This window comes from Salmo salar, chromosome ssa03 (genome assembly GCF_905237065.1).
Source record: "Salmo salar chromosome ssa03, Ssal_v3.1, whole genome shotgun sequence".
Classification (NCBI taxonomy): Eukaryota; Metazoa; Chordata; class Actinopteri; order Salmoniformes; family Salmonidae; genus Salmo; species Salmo salar.
In genome coordinates this window covers 13,740,902-13,757,043 of record NC_059444.1, presented here as the reverse complement: position 1 = coordinate 13,757,043, position 16,142 = coordinate 13,740,902, and the positions used below count along the sequence as shown (strand labels likewise).

Below are 16,142 nucleotides of genomic sequence, written 5' to 3'. Positions count from 1 at the left end.
TTCAACAACTGAGACATAAACTGAACAAGTTCCACAGACATGTGACTAACTGAAATGGAACAATGTGTCCCTGAACAAAGGGGGTGGGGGTCAAAATCAAAAGTAACAGTCAGTATCTGGTGTGGCCACCAGCTGCATTAAGTATTGCAGTGCATATCCTCCTCATAGACTGCACCAGATTTGCCAGTTTTTGCTGTGAGATGTTACCCCACTCTTCCACCAAGGCACCTGCAAGTTCCCAGACATTTTCTTGGGGGAATGGCCCTAGCCCTCACCCTCCGAGCCAACAGGTCCCAGACGTGCTCAATGGGATTGAGATCCGGCTCTTCGCTGGCCATGGCAGAACACTGGCATTCTTGTCACGCTGGAGGGTCATGTCAGGATGAGCCTGCATGAAGGGTACCACATGAGGGAGGAGGATGTCTTAGTTGCATGCCCTTAGTTGCTCTATTCCACTGCTCCTGCCATCTCTGCACCATCACTGTCCATATCAGGCTTTTTGCCTCTGCCTTGCTCATTGAAACTACAACATCAACATCCCCGCATCTAAGTGCTTGTTTAGCCAGTACAGCAGCTGCTTCATTCCCCTCCACTCCCACATGGGCTGGGACCCAAATCAATCTTATCTGTATACCCATCTGTCTAATCCTGCCATGGGTTTGTAGCACCTCATAAAGAAGGTCTTGTCTACTACGTGACCTAAAGACTCATTAACACCACATGAATCAGAGCAAATAACTACTCTGTCTGGCTTGACTCCCTCCACCCACTGCAAGGCCAACAGTATGGCCATCAGCTCTGCCGCATATAGCCAGATTATCTGTAATACGTTTCCTGACTTCCTCCACCCACTGCAAGGCCAACAGTATGGCCATCAGCTCTGCCGTATATACAGCCAGGTGATCTGTAATACGTTTCCTGACTTCCTCCATCCACTGCAAGGCCAACAGTATGGCCATCAGCTCCGACGTATATACAGCCAGATTATCTGTAATACGTTTTCTGACTTTCACCCCACATACCTGCACTACAAATGCTGACCCAGTACGTCCTGTCCTTAGATCTTTTGAACCATCTGTGTAAATGGCCACAAAATCCTGATACACAGTATCCAGACATCTATTAAACAAATCAGATGGATCAACACCCTGCCTATCTTTCTGTAGTCTTTACAACACTTCTAGATCAACTACTGGAGGTGGGAGTAGCCATGGTGGATTTACAGAAATAGCTACAATGGACTAAACTCCCTTCCATACAGTCCCATCTCCTTTGCCTGGGTATTACCTACCCACCCAGAACTTGTGTTCTGTCATCGCTCATGTTCCCAGCATGCCTGTAAAATCAAATCAAATGTTATTAGTCACATGCGCCGAATACAACAGGTGTAGACCTTACAGTGAAATGCTTACTTACAAGCCCCTAACCAACAATGCAGTTTAAAAAAAACACACACCAAAAAATATGAGTAAGAATAAGAAATAAAAGTAACAAGTAATTAAAGAGCAGCAGTAAAATAACAATAGCGAGACTATAGACGAGGTACCGGTTCAGAGTCAATGTGCGGGGGCACCAGTTAGTTGAAGTAATATGTACATGTAGGTAGAGTTATTAAAGTGACTAAGCATAGATGACAACAGAGAGTAGCAGCCGTACGCACTTCCCTCTGTAGCGCCTTACGGTCGGATGCCAAGCAGCTGCCATACCAGGCGGTGATGCAACCGTTAAGGATGCTCTCGATGGTGCAGCAGTATAACTTTTTGAGGATCTGGGGACCCATGCCAAATCTTTTCAGTCTCCTGAGGGGGAAAAGGTGTTGTCGTGCCCTCATCACGACGGTCTTGGTGTGTTTGGACCATGATAGTTTGTTGGTGATGTGGACACCAAAGACCTTGAAACTCTCGACGTGCTCCACTACAGCCCTGTCAATGTTAATGGGGGCCTGTTTGGCCCTCCTTTTCCTGAAGTCCACGATCATCTCCTTTGTCTTGCTCACATTGAGGGAGCGGTTGTTGTCCTGGAAACACACTGCCAGGTCTCTGACCTTCTCCCTATAGGCTGTCTCATCGTTGTTGGTTGTTGTGTCGTCAGCAAACTTAATGATGGAGTGGGAGTCATGCCTGGCCGTACAGTCATGAGTGAACAGGGAGTACAGGAGGGGACTGAGCACGCACCCCTGAGGGGCCCCTGTGTTGAGGATCAGCGTGGCGGATGTGTTGTTACCTAACCTTACCACTTGGGGGCAGCCCGTCAGGAAGTCCAGGATCCAGTTGCAGAGGGAGGTGTTTAATCCCAGGGCCCTTAGCTTAGTGATGAGCTTTGAGGGCATTATGGTGTTGAACGCTGAGATGTAATCAATGAATAGCATTCTCACATAGGTGTTCCTTTTGTCCAGGTGGAAAAGAGCAGTGTGGAGTGCAATAGAGATGGCATCATCTGTGGATCTGTTGGGGCGGTATGCAAATTGGAGTGGGTCTTGGGTTTCTGGGATAATGGTGTTGATGTGAGCCATGACCAGCCTTTCAAAGCACTTCATGGCTACAGATGTGAGTGCTACTGGTCGATGGTCAATTAAGCAGGCTACCTTAGTGTTCTTGGGCACAGGGACTATGGTAGTCTGCTTAAAACATGTTGGTATGACAGACTCGGACAGGGAGAGTTGAAAATGTCAGTGAAGACACTTGCCAGTTGGTCAGCGCATGCCCTGAGTACATGTCCTGGTAATCCGTCTGGCCCTGCGGCCTTGTGAATGTTGACCTGTTTAAAGGTCTTGCTCACATCGGCTGCGGAGAGCGTGATCACACAGTCTTCCGGAACAGCTGGTGCTCTCATGCATGTTTCAATGTTATTTGCCTCGAAGCGAGCATAAAAGTAGTTTAGCTCGTCTGGTAGGCTCGTGTCACTGGGGAGCTCTCGGCTGTGCTTTCCTTTGTAGTCTGTAATAGTTTGCAAGCCCTGCCACATCCGACAAGCATCAGAGCCGGTGTGGTACAATTCGATCTTAGTCCTGTATTGACACTTTGCCTGTTTGATGGTTCGTCTGAGGGCATAGCGGGATTTCTTATAAGTTTCCGGGTTAGAGATCCGCTCCTTGAAAGTGGCAGCTCTAGCCTTTAGCTGAGTGCAGATCTTTCCTGTAATCCATGGCTTCTGGTTGGGGTATATACGTACGGTCACTGTACGTATATACCACTGCACTTATTTATGAAGCCAATGACTGATGTGGTGTACTCCTCAATGTCATCAGAGGAATCCTTCCACGTCAGACAGCGCATCACATTTAGCACCTTCTTACTCTTTCCCACCACTCTCAACGTGTTCTGCCCAGGTCAGTCTAGTGTCAAAGTATACCCCAAGGAACCTGAAGGCCCCCACCCAAGTTTCTCCCATATAACCTCAAGCATACCTCATCTCCCGCCTTCCTCCTGGTAAAGAACACTGTCTGAGTTTTCTTTATAGAGAACCTGAATCCCCAACATTAATGCTCACCGCTCAACCGCATCAATTGCTTCCTGTACCTTCCTGACTATGTATGGCACATTTCTTCCCCTCTTCCATAAGGCCCCATCATCTGCAAATAACGACCTCCCAATATCCGGCCGTACCTGAGAGTAAACATCCCTGATCATGATTGAGAACAACAGAGGACTAATCACGCTCCCCTTTGGTGTGCCATTATCCACCAGGTAGCTGCCTGATAGTGACTTTCCCACCCTCACCTGGATAGACCTTCCAAACAGGAAATCCTTTATCCAGTTGTACATTCTTCCTCCTACCCCCATAATATCAAGCTTGATTAAGAATCCCTCCTTCCACATCATATCATATGCCTTTTCCACATCAAACAAGACTGCTACAACAGTCTCCTTGTTCACCTGAGCCTTCCTGACCTTCTGCTTCTAAGCAGAGCACTGGGTCCATAGTTCCCCTTCCCTTCCTGAACCCACTCTGATATGGCAATACTAGCCCCCTGCTCTCCAGGACGTAAGTTAGCCTCTCCGTAATCATGCGTTCCATAATCTTACATGCATGTGATGTTAAAGCTATTGGCCGATAGCTTGTTGGCCTCGTTGGGTTCTTCTCTGGCTTCCCGATTGGTACCACTACTGCCTCCTTCCAACTGCCTGGTAGTTTCCCCTCCTCCGACACTGTGTTGTACAACACCAATACCTTATCCAGTGCCTCATCACTAAGATGGGCCAACATAACATAGCACACAACATAACATAGTACACCTCATCTTTCCCAAGTGAAGTTAACCCAGCCTTACCTATTGCCCTTTTCATCTCTGCCTTGGTAAATGGTGCATTCAACACATCATTTACATCCTCCTTCCTATCCAGCACTTCAGGATGCTCCTCTCTTGTTCTCCGTCTCCCCCTCTGCCCCTCCTCTGACCAATTTTACTGAGCTACAGTGAGGGAATAAAGTATTTGATCCCCTGCGGATTTTGTACGTTTGCCCACTGACAAAGAAATGATCAGTCTATAATTTTAATGGTAGGTTTATTTGAACAGTGAGAGACAGAATAACAACAACAAATCCAGAAAAACCCATGTCAAAAATGTTATAAAATGATTAGCATTTTAATGAGGGAAATAAGTATTTGACCCCTCTGCAAAACATGACTTAGTACTTGGTGGCAAAACCCTTGTTGGCAATCACAGAGGTCAGACGTTTCTTGTAGTTGGCCACCAGGTTTGCACACATCTCAGGAGGGATTTTGTCCCACTCCTCTTTGCAGATCTTCTCCAAGTCATTAAGGTTTCGAGGCTGACGTTTGGCAACTCGAACCTTCAGCTCCCTCCACAGATTTTCTATGGGATTAAGGTCTGGAGACTGGCTAGGCCACTCCAGGACTTTAATGTGCCTCTTCTTGAGGCACTCCTTTGTTGCCTTGGCCGTGTGTTTTGGGTCATTGTAATGCTGGAATACCCATCCACGACCCATTTTCAATGCCCTGGCTGAGGGAAGGAGGTTCTCACCCAAGATTTGACGGTACATGGCCCCGTCCATCATCCCTTTGATGCGGTGACGTTGTCCTGTCCCCTTAGCAGAAAAACACCCCCAAAGCATAATGTTTCCACCTCCATGTTTGACGGGGGGGATGGTGTTCTTGGGGTCATAGGCAGCATTCCTCCTCCTCCAAACACGGCGAGTTGAGATGATGCCAAAGAGCTCCATTTTGGTCTCATCTGACCACAACACTTTCACCCAGTTGTCCTCTGAATCATTCAGATGTTCATTGGAAAACTTCAGACGGGCATGTATATGTGCTTTCTTGAGCAGGGGGACCTTGCTGGCGCTGCAGGATTTCAGTCCTTCACAGCGTAGTGTGTTACCAATTGTTTTCTTGGTGACTATGGTTCCAGCTGCCTTGAGATCATTGACAAGATCCTCCTGTGTAGTTCTGGGCTGATTCCTCACCGTTCTCATGATCATTGCAACTCCACGAGGTGAGATCTTGCATGGAGCCCCAGGCCGAGGGAGATTGACAGTTCTTTTGTGTTTCTTCCATTTGCGAATAATCGCACCAACTGTGGTCATCTTCTCACCAAGCTGCTTGGCGATGGTCTTGTAGCCCATTCCAGCCTTGTGTAGGTCTACAATCTTGTTCCTGACATCCTTGGAGAGCTCTTTGGTCTTGGCCATGGTGGAGAGTTTGGAATCTGATTGATTGCTTCTGTGGACAGGTGTCTTTTATACAGGTAACAAACTGAGATTAGGAGCACTCCCTTTAAGAGTGTCCTCCTAATCTCAGCTCGTTACCTGTATAAAAGACACCTGGGAGCCAGAAATCTTTCTGATTGAGAGGGGGTCAAATACTTATTTCCTCATTAAAATGCAAATACATTTATAACATTTTTGACATGCGTTTTTCTGAATTTTGTTGTTGTTATTCTGTCTCTCACTGTTCAAATAAACCTACCATTAAAATTATAGACTGATCATTTCTTTGTCAGTGGGCAAACGTACAAAATCAGCAGGGGATCAAATACTTTTTTCCCTCACTGTATGTACTTCGACAAACGCTAGGCCATCCTCTCTGCCTTCTCCTCATCTGTACTGCCACATCCTTCCCACTCATCAACACTGGATAATCCCACTCCCTTCTGACCCCACTCATCCTCTTAATCATCCCCCACACTTCTCCCACAGGTGCACAGATGAATCATGGGAGATGTAGTATTTTGCGGCTTGTGGTTAATGACTGGAGTGGAATAGTATCAAATACATCAAACACATGGTTTGATGCCATTCCATTTGCTCCGTTTCAGACATTATTATGAGCCGTCCTCCCCTCAGTAGCCTCCACTGGTATAGGCCTATATTACTTGTTAGATATTACTGCACTGTTGGAGCCAGAAACACAAGCATTTTGCTACACCCGCAATAACATCTGCTAAACACATGTATGTGACCAATAAAATTTGATTTGATATTATGTCATTCTGATATAATTATGATATAATTAAGTTCAAACAAAAACCTTCATACAGGATAATGAAGAAAAAAGCTACTATGACAGGGTAGGAACCATAGTTTTGCCAGGGGACCCTAATTAGCCCAAAGGCCAGCAGATGGCGAAATTTAGTCATTTAATTTAACCTTAGCATTTAGCCACTCTAGCATGGCGGTGGAAAATTGTACTTCATAACGAAAGTACGCATATTTCCCCCGTTTTTCCATCTTCTCAACATAAAAAAGTTAAAGAGGAAATCGAATCCTATGCTGCCTGAATGGATAATGTTTTAGGCACAACCGGTCCATGAGAGATACAAATGTTTTGCCGGCTGCATACAATGCATTTGCACGGTAAACTGAAATGACAAAATATCGCCATCTGCCGGCCTTTGGGTTAAATGTTATTAGTGTTGAACAGGTAGAAAATATTAAATCACCCATTAGTTCTCAAAAAGAAAGGAGGACCAAGGCACTCTTCATATAATTCATTAAAATGCCTTTATTTGTATGGCATGTTCAATGGAAACAAAGTTTAAAAACTCTGAAGCATTTCGGCTGCTTGGCCTTCGTCAGGGAGTAAGTACAAAGTTATGATACTACAGTCGTGGCCAAAAGTTTTGAGAATGACACAAATATTAATTTTCACAAAGTTTGCTGCTTCAGTGTCTTTAGATATTTTTTCAGATGTTGCTATGGAATACTGAAGTATAATTACAGCGTTTCATAAGTGTCAAAGGATTTTATTGACAATTACATGAAGTTGATGCAGAGTCAATATTTGTAGTGTTGACCCTTCTTTTTCAAGACCTCTGCAATCCGCCCTGGCATGCTGTCAATTAACTTCTGGGCCACATCCTGACTGATGGCAGCCCATTCTTGCATAGTCAATGCTTGGAGTTTGTCAGAATTTGTGGGTTTTTGTTTGTCCACCCGCCTCTTGAGGATTGACCAAAAGTTCTCAATGGGATTAAGGTCTGGGGAGTTTCCTGGCCATGGACCCAAAATATCGATGTTTTGTTCCCCGAGCCACTTAGTTATCACTTTTGTCTTATGGCAAGGTGCTCCATCATGCTGGAAAAGGCATTGTTCGTCACCAAACTGTTCCTGGATGGTTGGGAGAAGTTGCTCTCGGAGGATGTGTTGGTACCATTCTTTATTCATGGCTGTGTTCTTAGGCAAAATTGTGAGTGAGCCCACTCCCTTGGCTGAGAAGCAAACCCACACATGAATGGTCTCAGGATGCTTTACTGTTGGCATGACACAGGACTGATGGTAGCGCTCACCTTGTCTTCTCCAGACAAGCTTTTTTCCGGATGCCCCAAACAATCGGAAAGGGGATTCATCAGAGAAAATGACTTTACCCCAGTCCTCAGCAGTCCAATCCCTGTACCTTTTGCAGAATATCAGTCTGTCCCTGATGTTTTTCCTGGAGAGAAGTGGCTTCTTTGCTGCCCTTCTTGACACCAGGCCAACCTCCAAAAGTCTTTGCCTCACTGTGCGTGCAGATGCACTCACACCTGCCTGCTGCCATTCCTGAGCAAGCTCTGTACTGGTGGAGCCCCGATCCCGCAGCTGAATCAACTTTAGGAGACAGTCCTGGCGCTTGCTGGACTTTCTTGGGCGCCCTGAAGCCTTCTTCACAACAATTGCACCGCTCTCCTTGAAGTTATTGTTGATCCGATAAATGGTTGATTTAGGTGCAATCTTACTGGCACCAATATCCTTGCCTGTGAAGCCCTTTTTTTGCAAAGCAATGATGATGGCACGTGTTTCCTTGCAGGTAACCATGGTTGACAGAGGAAGAACAATGATTCCAAGCACCACCCTCCTTTTGAAGCTTCCAGTCTGTTATTCAAACTCAATCAGCATGACAGAGTGATCTCCAGCCTTGTCCTTGTCAACACTCACACCTGTGTTAACGAGAGAATCACTGACTTGATGTCAGCTGGTCCTTTTGTGACAGGGCTAAAATGCAGTGGAAATGTTTTTGGGGGATTCAGTTAATTTGTATGGCAAAGAGGGACTTTGCAATTAATTGCAATTCATCTGATCACTCTTTATAACATTCTGGAGTATATGCAAATTGCCATCATACAAACTGAGGCAGCAGACTTTGTGAAAATTCATATTTGTATCATTGTCAAAACTTTTGGCCACGACTATACAATGTCCTCCTTTGAACAGCTTTTTCCAATCAACCCTGATTTGAAGAGGGAGTGGTTACATAATTCATTGGACAACACCTAGTTAGCAAAACTATACACATTAAAAAGTGAAATACTGTTGATATGTTATCAAAAATGCAACTCTTGGCTAAAAGCATCATAACCCCTAGAAAGGTAGTTCTAACCTTGAATATGACTGGGCAAAGTGGTAAGAATAGGAGAGCTATCTACTTGATCGTACACTTGATCACAGCAAACATGGACCACAACAGTCTAAACCTAGCTGAGGGCAATAGAGCAATTTATCCACTAGATGACAGCAAAAGGGACCTATCACGACCTGACAGGAAAGGTGAGAAATCCATATCTTCATTTAAACCAGGGTACTTAGTGGCCTGTAGTTTGTAAATCCAAAAACGTTCCCTTTGGTTTAGCTGTTTAAGATGGTCCCCTTTTCTAATTGAGGCCGGAACATGATCAATACCCACAGCTTGTAGGGAGGCAGGGTTGCCATGGTGTAAGGACTTGTAGTGCCTTCCAAAGGTACCCTGACACCTCCTTGTGGTGACTCCAAGGCTCCTCCAGCCCCTAGAGGGAGACAAAGACTGTCGCTAGTCACTTTAATAATGTTTACATATCTTACATACTCATCTCATTTGTGTGTACTGTATTTTATACCGTCTATTGCATCTTGCCTATGCCGCTCGGCCATCGCTCATCCATATATTTATATGTAAATATTCTTATCCCATCCCTTTACATTTGTGTGTATTTTTTATTTTATATTTATTTCACCTTTATTTAACCAGGAAGGCTAGTTGAGAACAAGTTCTCATTTACAACTGCGACCTTACCAATATAAAGCAAAGCAGTTCGACACATATAACAACACAGAGTTACACATGGAATAAACAAACATACAGTCAATAATACAGTAGAAAAAAAAGTATATATATATTGTGTGCAAATGAGGTAAGATAAGGGAGGTAAGGCAATAAATAGGCCATGGTGGCGAAGTAATTACAATATAGCAATTAAACACTGGAATGGTAGATGTGCAGAAGATGAATGTGCAAGTAGAGATACTGGGGTGCAAAGGAGCAAGATAAATAAATAAATACAGTATGGGGATGAAGTAGTTCTATGGGCTATTTACAGATGGGCTATATACAGGTGCAGTGATCTGTGAGCTGCTCTGACAGCTGGTGCTTAAAGCTAGTGAGGGAGATATGTGTCTCCAGCTTCAGTGATTTTTGCAGTTTGTTCCAGTCATTGGCAGCAGAGAACTGGAAGGAAAGGCGGCCAAAGGAGCAATTGCCTTTGTGGGTGACCCGGGAGATATACCTGCTTGAGCGCGTGCTACGGGTGGGCGCTGCTATGGTGACCAATGAGCTGAGATAAAGCGGGGCTTTTCAAGAGGGAGTGTAAAAGTCTATATTTCTCAAATTTCAAACATTCACTTTGTATCAATTCAATAATATAATCCCTCTCTTTCTTCTGTAACTCATACAACACACAGGCATGCACACAAATACACACAGAGTCCTTACCATGCTCTTTCATTGAAAGAGATGGGTGCTGTGCCATTGTACAGAATGTCAATATCTACAAAGACAATAAAATTATCATAACATGTTACACTAATACAGACATACTGACAATGAAACAAGAATCTGACATTTTCTAATATCTCATGGACAGACTACGTGAACATTAATGGTACCAAGCATTTGACCAAATTACGCCATATTTTAGTTCCGGGTTAACCAAGATTAAAAGTTTTCTTACTCTGCTGGTCCATGAAAATAGGTGTTTCCCCAAGAGATGTATCTACAAGAAACAGGGTATTGTGTCTGAGGAGAGAGGAATTTAGGGCTTGAATTTGAAGTAGCAGCCATCAAAAGTGTGAATTGAGATAAATACATTGGAGATATACTGTAGTACAGTTGAAATCGGAAGTTTACATACACCTTTGCCAAATACATTTAAACTCAGTTTTTCACAATTCCTGACATTTAATCCTAGTAAAAATTCCCTGTGTTAGGTCAGTTAGGATCACCACTTTATTTTAAGAATGTGAAATGTCAGAATAATAGAAGAGAGAATGATTTATTTCAGCTTTTATTTCATCACATTCCCACTGGGTCAGAAGTTACCACACACTCAATTAGTATTTGGTAGCATTGCCTTTAAATTGTTTAACTTGGGTCAAACATTTCGGGCAGCCTTCCACAAGCTTCCCACAATAAGTTGGGTGAATTTTGTCCCATTCCTCCTGACAGAGCTGGTGTAACTGAGTCAGGTTTGTAGGCCTCCTTGCTCGCACACGCTTTTTCAGTTCTGCCCACAAATTTCTATAGGCTTGAGGTCAGGGCTTTGTGATGGCCACTCCAATACCTTGACTTTGTTGTCCTTAAGCCATTTTTCCACAACTTTGGAAGTATGCTTGGGGTCATTGTCCATTTAGAAGACCCATTTGCGACCAAGCTTTAACTTCCTGACTGATGTCTTGAGATGTTGCTTCAATATATCCACATCATTTTCCTCCCTCATGTTGCCATCTATTTTGTGAAGTGCACCAGTCCCTCCTGCAGCAAAGCACCCCCACAACATGATGCTGCCACCCCCGTGCTTCACGGTTGGGATGGAGTTCTTCGGCTTGCAAGCCCCCCCTTTTTCCTCCAAACATAACAATGGTCATTATGGCCAAAGAGTTCTATTTTTGTTTCATCAGACCAGAGGACATTTCTCCAAAAAGTACGATCTTTGTCCCCATGTGCAGTTGCAAACCGTAGTCTGGCTTTTTTATGGAGGTTTTGGAGCAGTGGCTTCTTCCTTGCTGAGAGGCCTTTCAGGTTATGTCGATATAGCACTCTTTTTACTGTGGATATAGATACTTTTGTACCTGTTTCCGCCAGCATCTTCACAAGGTCCTTTGCTGTTGTTCTGGGATTGATTTGCACTTTTCGCACCAAAGTACGTTCATCTCTAGGAGACAGAACGCGTCTCCTTCCTGAGCGGTATGACGGCTGCGTGGTCCCATGGTGTTTATCCTTGCGTACTATTGTTTGTACAGATGAACGTGGTACCTTCAGGCATTTGGAAATTGCTCCCAAGGATGAACCAGACTTGTGGAGGTCTACAATTTTTTTCTGAGGTCTTGGCTGATTTCTTTTGATTTTCCCATGATGTCAAGCAAAGAGGCACTGAGTTTGAAGGTAGGCCTTGAAATATATCCACAGGTACACTAGCAACTCAATATTAGCAAGGTGTTCCTAATGTTTGGTACACTCAGTGTATGTTGGCTTTATGTAGTAGTGACAGCTGTCCAGCAGATGGGGTCCAATCAATGAGCTTATATTACCCTCCTCAGCTTCCTCTATGACCAGGCTCTGACAGAGTATGTGATCAAGGATAAATCCTTTTTATTCAAATGGGTTACTTTGTGAAATGATCTGATGAAAGAGTTTACAAGGAATATATTGGAAGAGAACAACAGTATCTTGGAGGGAGGAAAATCCCATTCAAGTATAATATGTTTCCTTCACATAGATCATTCATGAAAATTTAAAATACAATCAAATACATGCTTACTTCTTAGAAGATGTATTAACATATCTCTGCTCTCTACTCTCTAATAGCGTTACAGTCCAGTATTATAACACACATTTGTTGTGGTCACTAGACAAAGAAACCATATTTATGAGAAACAATAGCCTATATTGTTAATTATTGCCCACACAGCTAAATACTTGAACTTGAACAACAAAGACTTCATTCACTGAACAGCCAGCCAGAGATTTCTGTTGTAGTACTGTAGGTATAGAATTACAACCTTACTCTCTACTGTTTAGCTCAGTGAGAAACCAATGAGATCTGCACCACCTCAAATGATCTGTGCTTTGTATAATGGGGGCTTCCCATTGGTACCTGCATGTCCCCTCCCTCCCAGCTCTTTTCCTTCCCTGCTCCCTCCCTCCCTCAACCTGGTCTTCTCCTCCTACCCCTCCCTTTCCTTTCCCTGTTCCCTCCCTCCCTCAACCTGGTCTTCTCCTCCTACCCCTCCCTTTCCTTTCCCTGTTCCCTCCCTCCCTCAACCTGGTCTTCTCCTCCTACCCCTCCCTTTCCTTTCCCTGCTCCTTCCCTCCCTCAACCTGGTCTTCTCCTCCTACCCCTCCCTTTCCTTTCCCTGTTCCCTCCCTCCCTCAACCTGGTCTTCTCCTCCTACCCCTCCCTTTCCTTTCCCTGCTCCCTCCCTCCCTCAACCTGGTCTTCTCCTCCTACCCCTCCCTTTCCTTTCCCTGCTCCCTCTCTCCCTCAACCTGGTCTTCTCCTCCTACCCCTCCCTTTCCTTTCCCTGCTCCCTCCCTCCCTCAACCTGGTCTTCTCCTCCTACCCCTCCCTTTCCTTTCCCTGCTCCCTCCCTCCCTCAACCTGGTCTTCTCCTCCTACCCCTCCCTTTCCTTTCCCTGTTCCCTCCCTCCCTCAACCTGGTCTTCTCCTCCTACCCCTCCCTTTCCTTTCCCTGCTCCCTCCCTCCCTCAACCTGGTCTTCTCCTCCTACCCCTCCCTTTCCTTTCCCTGTTCCCTCCCTCCCTCAACCTGGTCTTCTCCTCCTACCCCTCCCTTTCCTTTCCCTGTTCCCTCCCTCCCTCAACCTGGTCTTCTCCTCCTACCCCTCCCTTTCCTTTCCCTGCTCCCTCCCTCCCTCAACCTGGTCTTCTCCTCCTACCCCTCCCTTTCCTTTCCCTGCTCCCTCTCTCCCTCAACCTGGTCTTCTCCTCCTACCCCTCCCTTTCCTTTCCCTGCTCCCTCCCTCCCTCAACCTGGTCTTCTCCTCCTACCCCTCCCTTTCCTTTCCCTGCTCCCTCTCTCCCTCAACCTGGTCTTCTCCTCCTACCCCTCCCTTTCCTTTCCCTGCTCCCTCCCTCCCTCAACCTGGTCTTCTCCTCCTACCCCTCCCTTTCCTTTCCCTGCTCCCTCCCTCCCTCAACCTGGTCTTCTCCTCCTACCCTTCCCTTTCCTTTCCCTGCTCCCTCCCTCCCTCAACCTGGTCTTCTCCTCCTACCCCTCCCTTTCCTTTCCCTGTTCCCTCCCTCCCTCAACCTGGTCTTCTCCTCCTACCCCTCCCTTTCCTTTCCCTGCTCCCTCCCTCCCTCAACCTGGTCTTCTCCTCCTACCCCTCCCTTTCCTTTCCCTGTTCCCTCCCTCCCTCAACCTGGTCTTCTCCTCCTACCCCTCCCTTTCCTTTCCCTGTTCCCTCCCTCCCTCAACCTGGTCTTCTCCTCCTACCCCTCCCTTTCCTTTCCCTGTTCCCTCCCTCCCTCAACCTGGTCTTCTCCTCCTACCCCTCCCTTTCCTTTCCCTGCTCCCTCCCTCCCTCAACCTGGTCTTCTCCTCCTACCCCTCCCTTTCCTTTCCCTGCTCCCTCTCTCCCTCAACCTGGTCTTCTCCTCCTACCCCTCCCTTTCCTTTCCCTGCTCCCTCCCTCCCTCAACCTGGTCTTCTCCTCCTACCCCTCCCTTTCCTTTCCCTGCTCCCTCAACCTGGTCTTCTCCTCCTACCCCTCCCTTTCCTTTCCCTGTTCCCTCCCTCCCTCAACCTGGTCTTCTCCTCCTACCCCTCCCTTTCCTTTCCCTGTTCCCTCCCTCCCTCAACCTGGTCTTCTCCTCCTACCCCTCCCTTTCCTTTCCCTGCTCCCTCTCTCCCTCAACCTGGTCTTCTCCTCCTACCCTTCCCTTTCCTTTCCCTGCTCCCTCCCTCCCTCAACCTGGTCTTCTCCTCCTACCCCTCCCTTTCCTTTCCCTGTTCCCTCCCTCCCTCAACCTGGTCTTCTCCTCCTATCCCTCCCTTTCCTTGCTCCCTCCCTCACCCCCTCCCTCCTTCTCTGCGCTGCTTCACTGTTCTCTACCTGCTCCACTCCGATGATGCTGATGATGATGTCATCATTGACATCATCATCAGCACCATTTTCTTTGGACCTACCGTAAAGGACGTTCTATCTCTCTCTCTCTCTGAGCTCGCCTCCTGCATTAATCCAGTGTAGCCCCCTCCTCTCTCTCCTCCCTGTTCACTCCCCTACCCTTGGCTGGCAGACCGATTGACGCACCACTGTGTACCAGGCCCTGTTGTTAGAACCCACCCAGCCATAGCCCTGACTGGGGTGGTCTAGCTCTCTCCGTTTCTCTCTATTGCTCCGGGCGGATACTCCCTGCATGGATACACTGAGGGAGGCTGTTAGCTGATATTAACGGAAGGAAAAATATCAAGGAGGGACCCACTGCGGTTGTTGAATTCGAGGTGGTTTGGTAAGACACTTTGAGGTTTTGTTCTTTTCTGATGAGATGTTGCTTTTCATCACGGTCTTGGGTTGACGCAGTGGGGAACCAAGGGTGTTGTTGTTCCTCATGGTTTGGATTGGCCATTTTGAGGCTCTTCTTCCTTATCTTGGGGCTTTTAAGGATCTTAAAAGGGCACTGCGACATGTTTATGCACGAAGTCTGGATTATTTGGATACTGTAAACTAAATGTGTTGTTATTTTGAGGAAAATTGGCATCCACATGATTAGACATTGTGAAACAATTGTTTTTAGATTGACAGAATCATCTTGTCAATAGCCTCTTTAATTTGATCAGATCCACAGTCCAAAATAAACAACTAAATCTGATAATCATGAATTTGTTAATGTGTTGCACGGTTTAATTTATGTCTGGAGGAATTCAATGACATTGATTTCTACAGTGGGCGAATAGCCTAGCAGTAAATTGCGCGATGGCCTATATTAAATTGATTCGACAGTGCGTTTGCTTTGAGGTGCGGCAGCGCTAGATGGTGGAGATAACAATATTTACATTATGAATGTTGGGTCTTTTCGAGTGTAAACAAAAAACCACGAACTAGGTTGCTGCATACTAACATTTGTGACTTTAATATCGATGTCAATTATGTAATTTATTACATTATTTTTGCGGGCTGTAGGTTTGATGATGCTCTGACAGTGTGCACATAAAATGATATGACTGAGATGTTTAGCTGCTGCGTCGAGTGGATATTGCTGTCTGTAGAATCAACGAATTCATGAAACGTAACAAGCCAACCCATTTTGTAATGGGTGGTATTTTTTTTTTGTCAATATAGGACAACAGACGCAGGCCCCAGTTAGGCTACATATTATTTACCCATAGGCTATGACTCCTCAGGCAGGTGCAGCAAAGTCGGCATTGTCAGCTGCAGCGTTGTAGACGCGCCCATTGTAAGTAGGTCCGTCGAGGATGGAGAAAAATAAGGAATGATGTCCGCTACGATGAAAGCAGCCATTTTAATTTTAGATAGCCTAGATTAGAATGTTTACCCCAACATGTACTAGTTTATAGTCGACTAAAATGACGCTATTTATTTATTAATATTTTAATTTTAGGTATTGAATTATCCGACTAAAGAAAAAAAGTAAGAAGGAGGGCCTACATTGTGATGATGGCATGATGTTGTATCATAGGCGAATCAACTATATT

The 16,142-nt window shown here is 45.6% G+C and overlaps 1 protein-coding gene across 9 annotated transcripts in view; it reads left to right on the top strand.

The window, feature by feature from the left end:
• The first annotated feature begins 14,628 nt into the window (after window positions 1–14,628).
• Window positions 14,629–16,142, top strand: part of LOC106598877 (kinesin-like protein KIF1A) — a 46,318-nt gene continuing 44,804 nt past the window's right edge. For 5 of the 9 annotated variants that reach the window (XM_045714518.1, XM_014189900.2, XM_045714517.1 and 2 more), the window contains exon 1: window positions 14,629–14,938. The gene's annotated coding sequence lies outside the window, so the exon portion shown is untranslated. The remainder of the gene's footprint in view (window positions 14,939–16,142) is intronic. The other 4 variants (XM_014189907.2, XM_014189904.2, XM_014189902.2 and 1 more) reach the window with 1 other exon arrangement.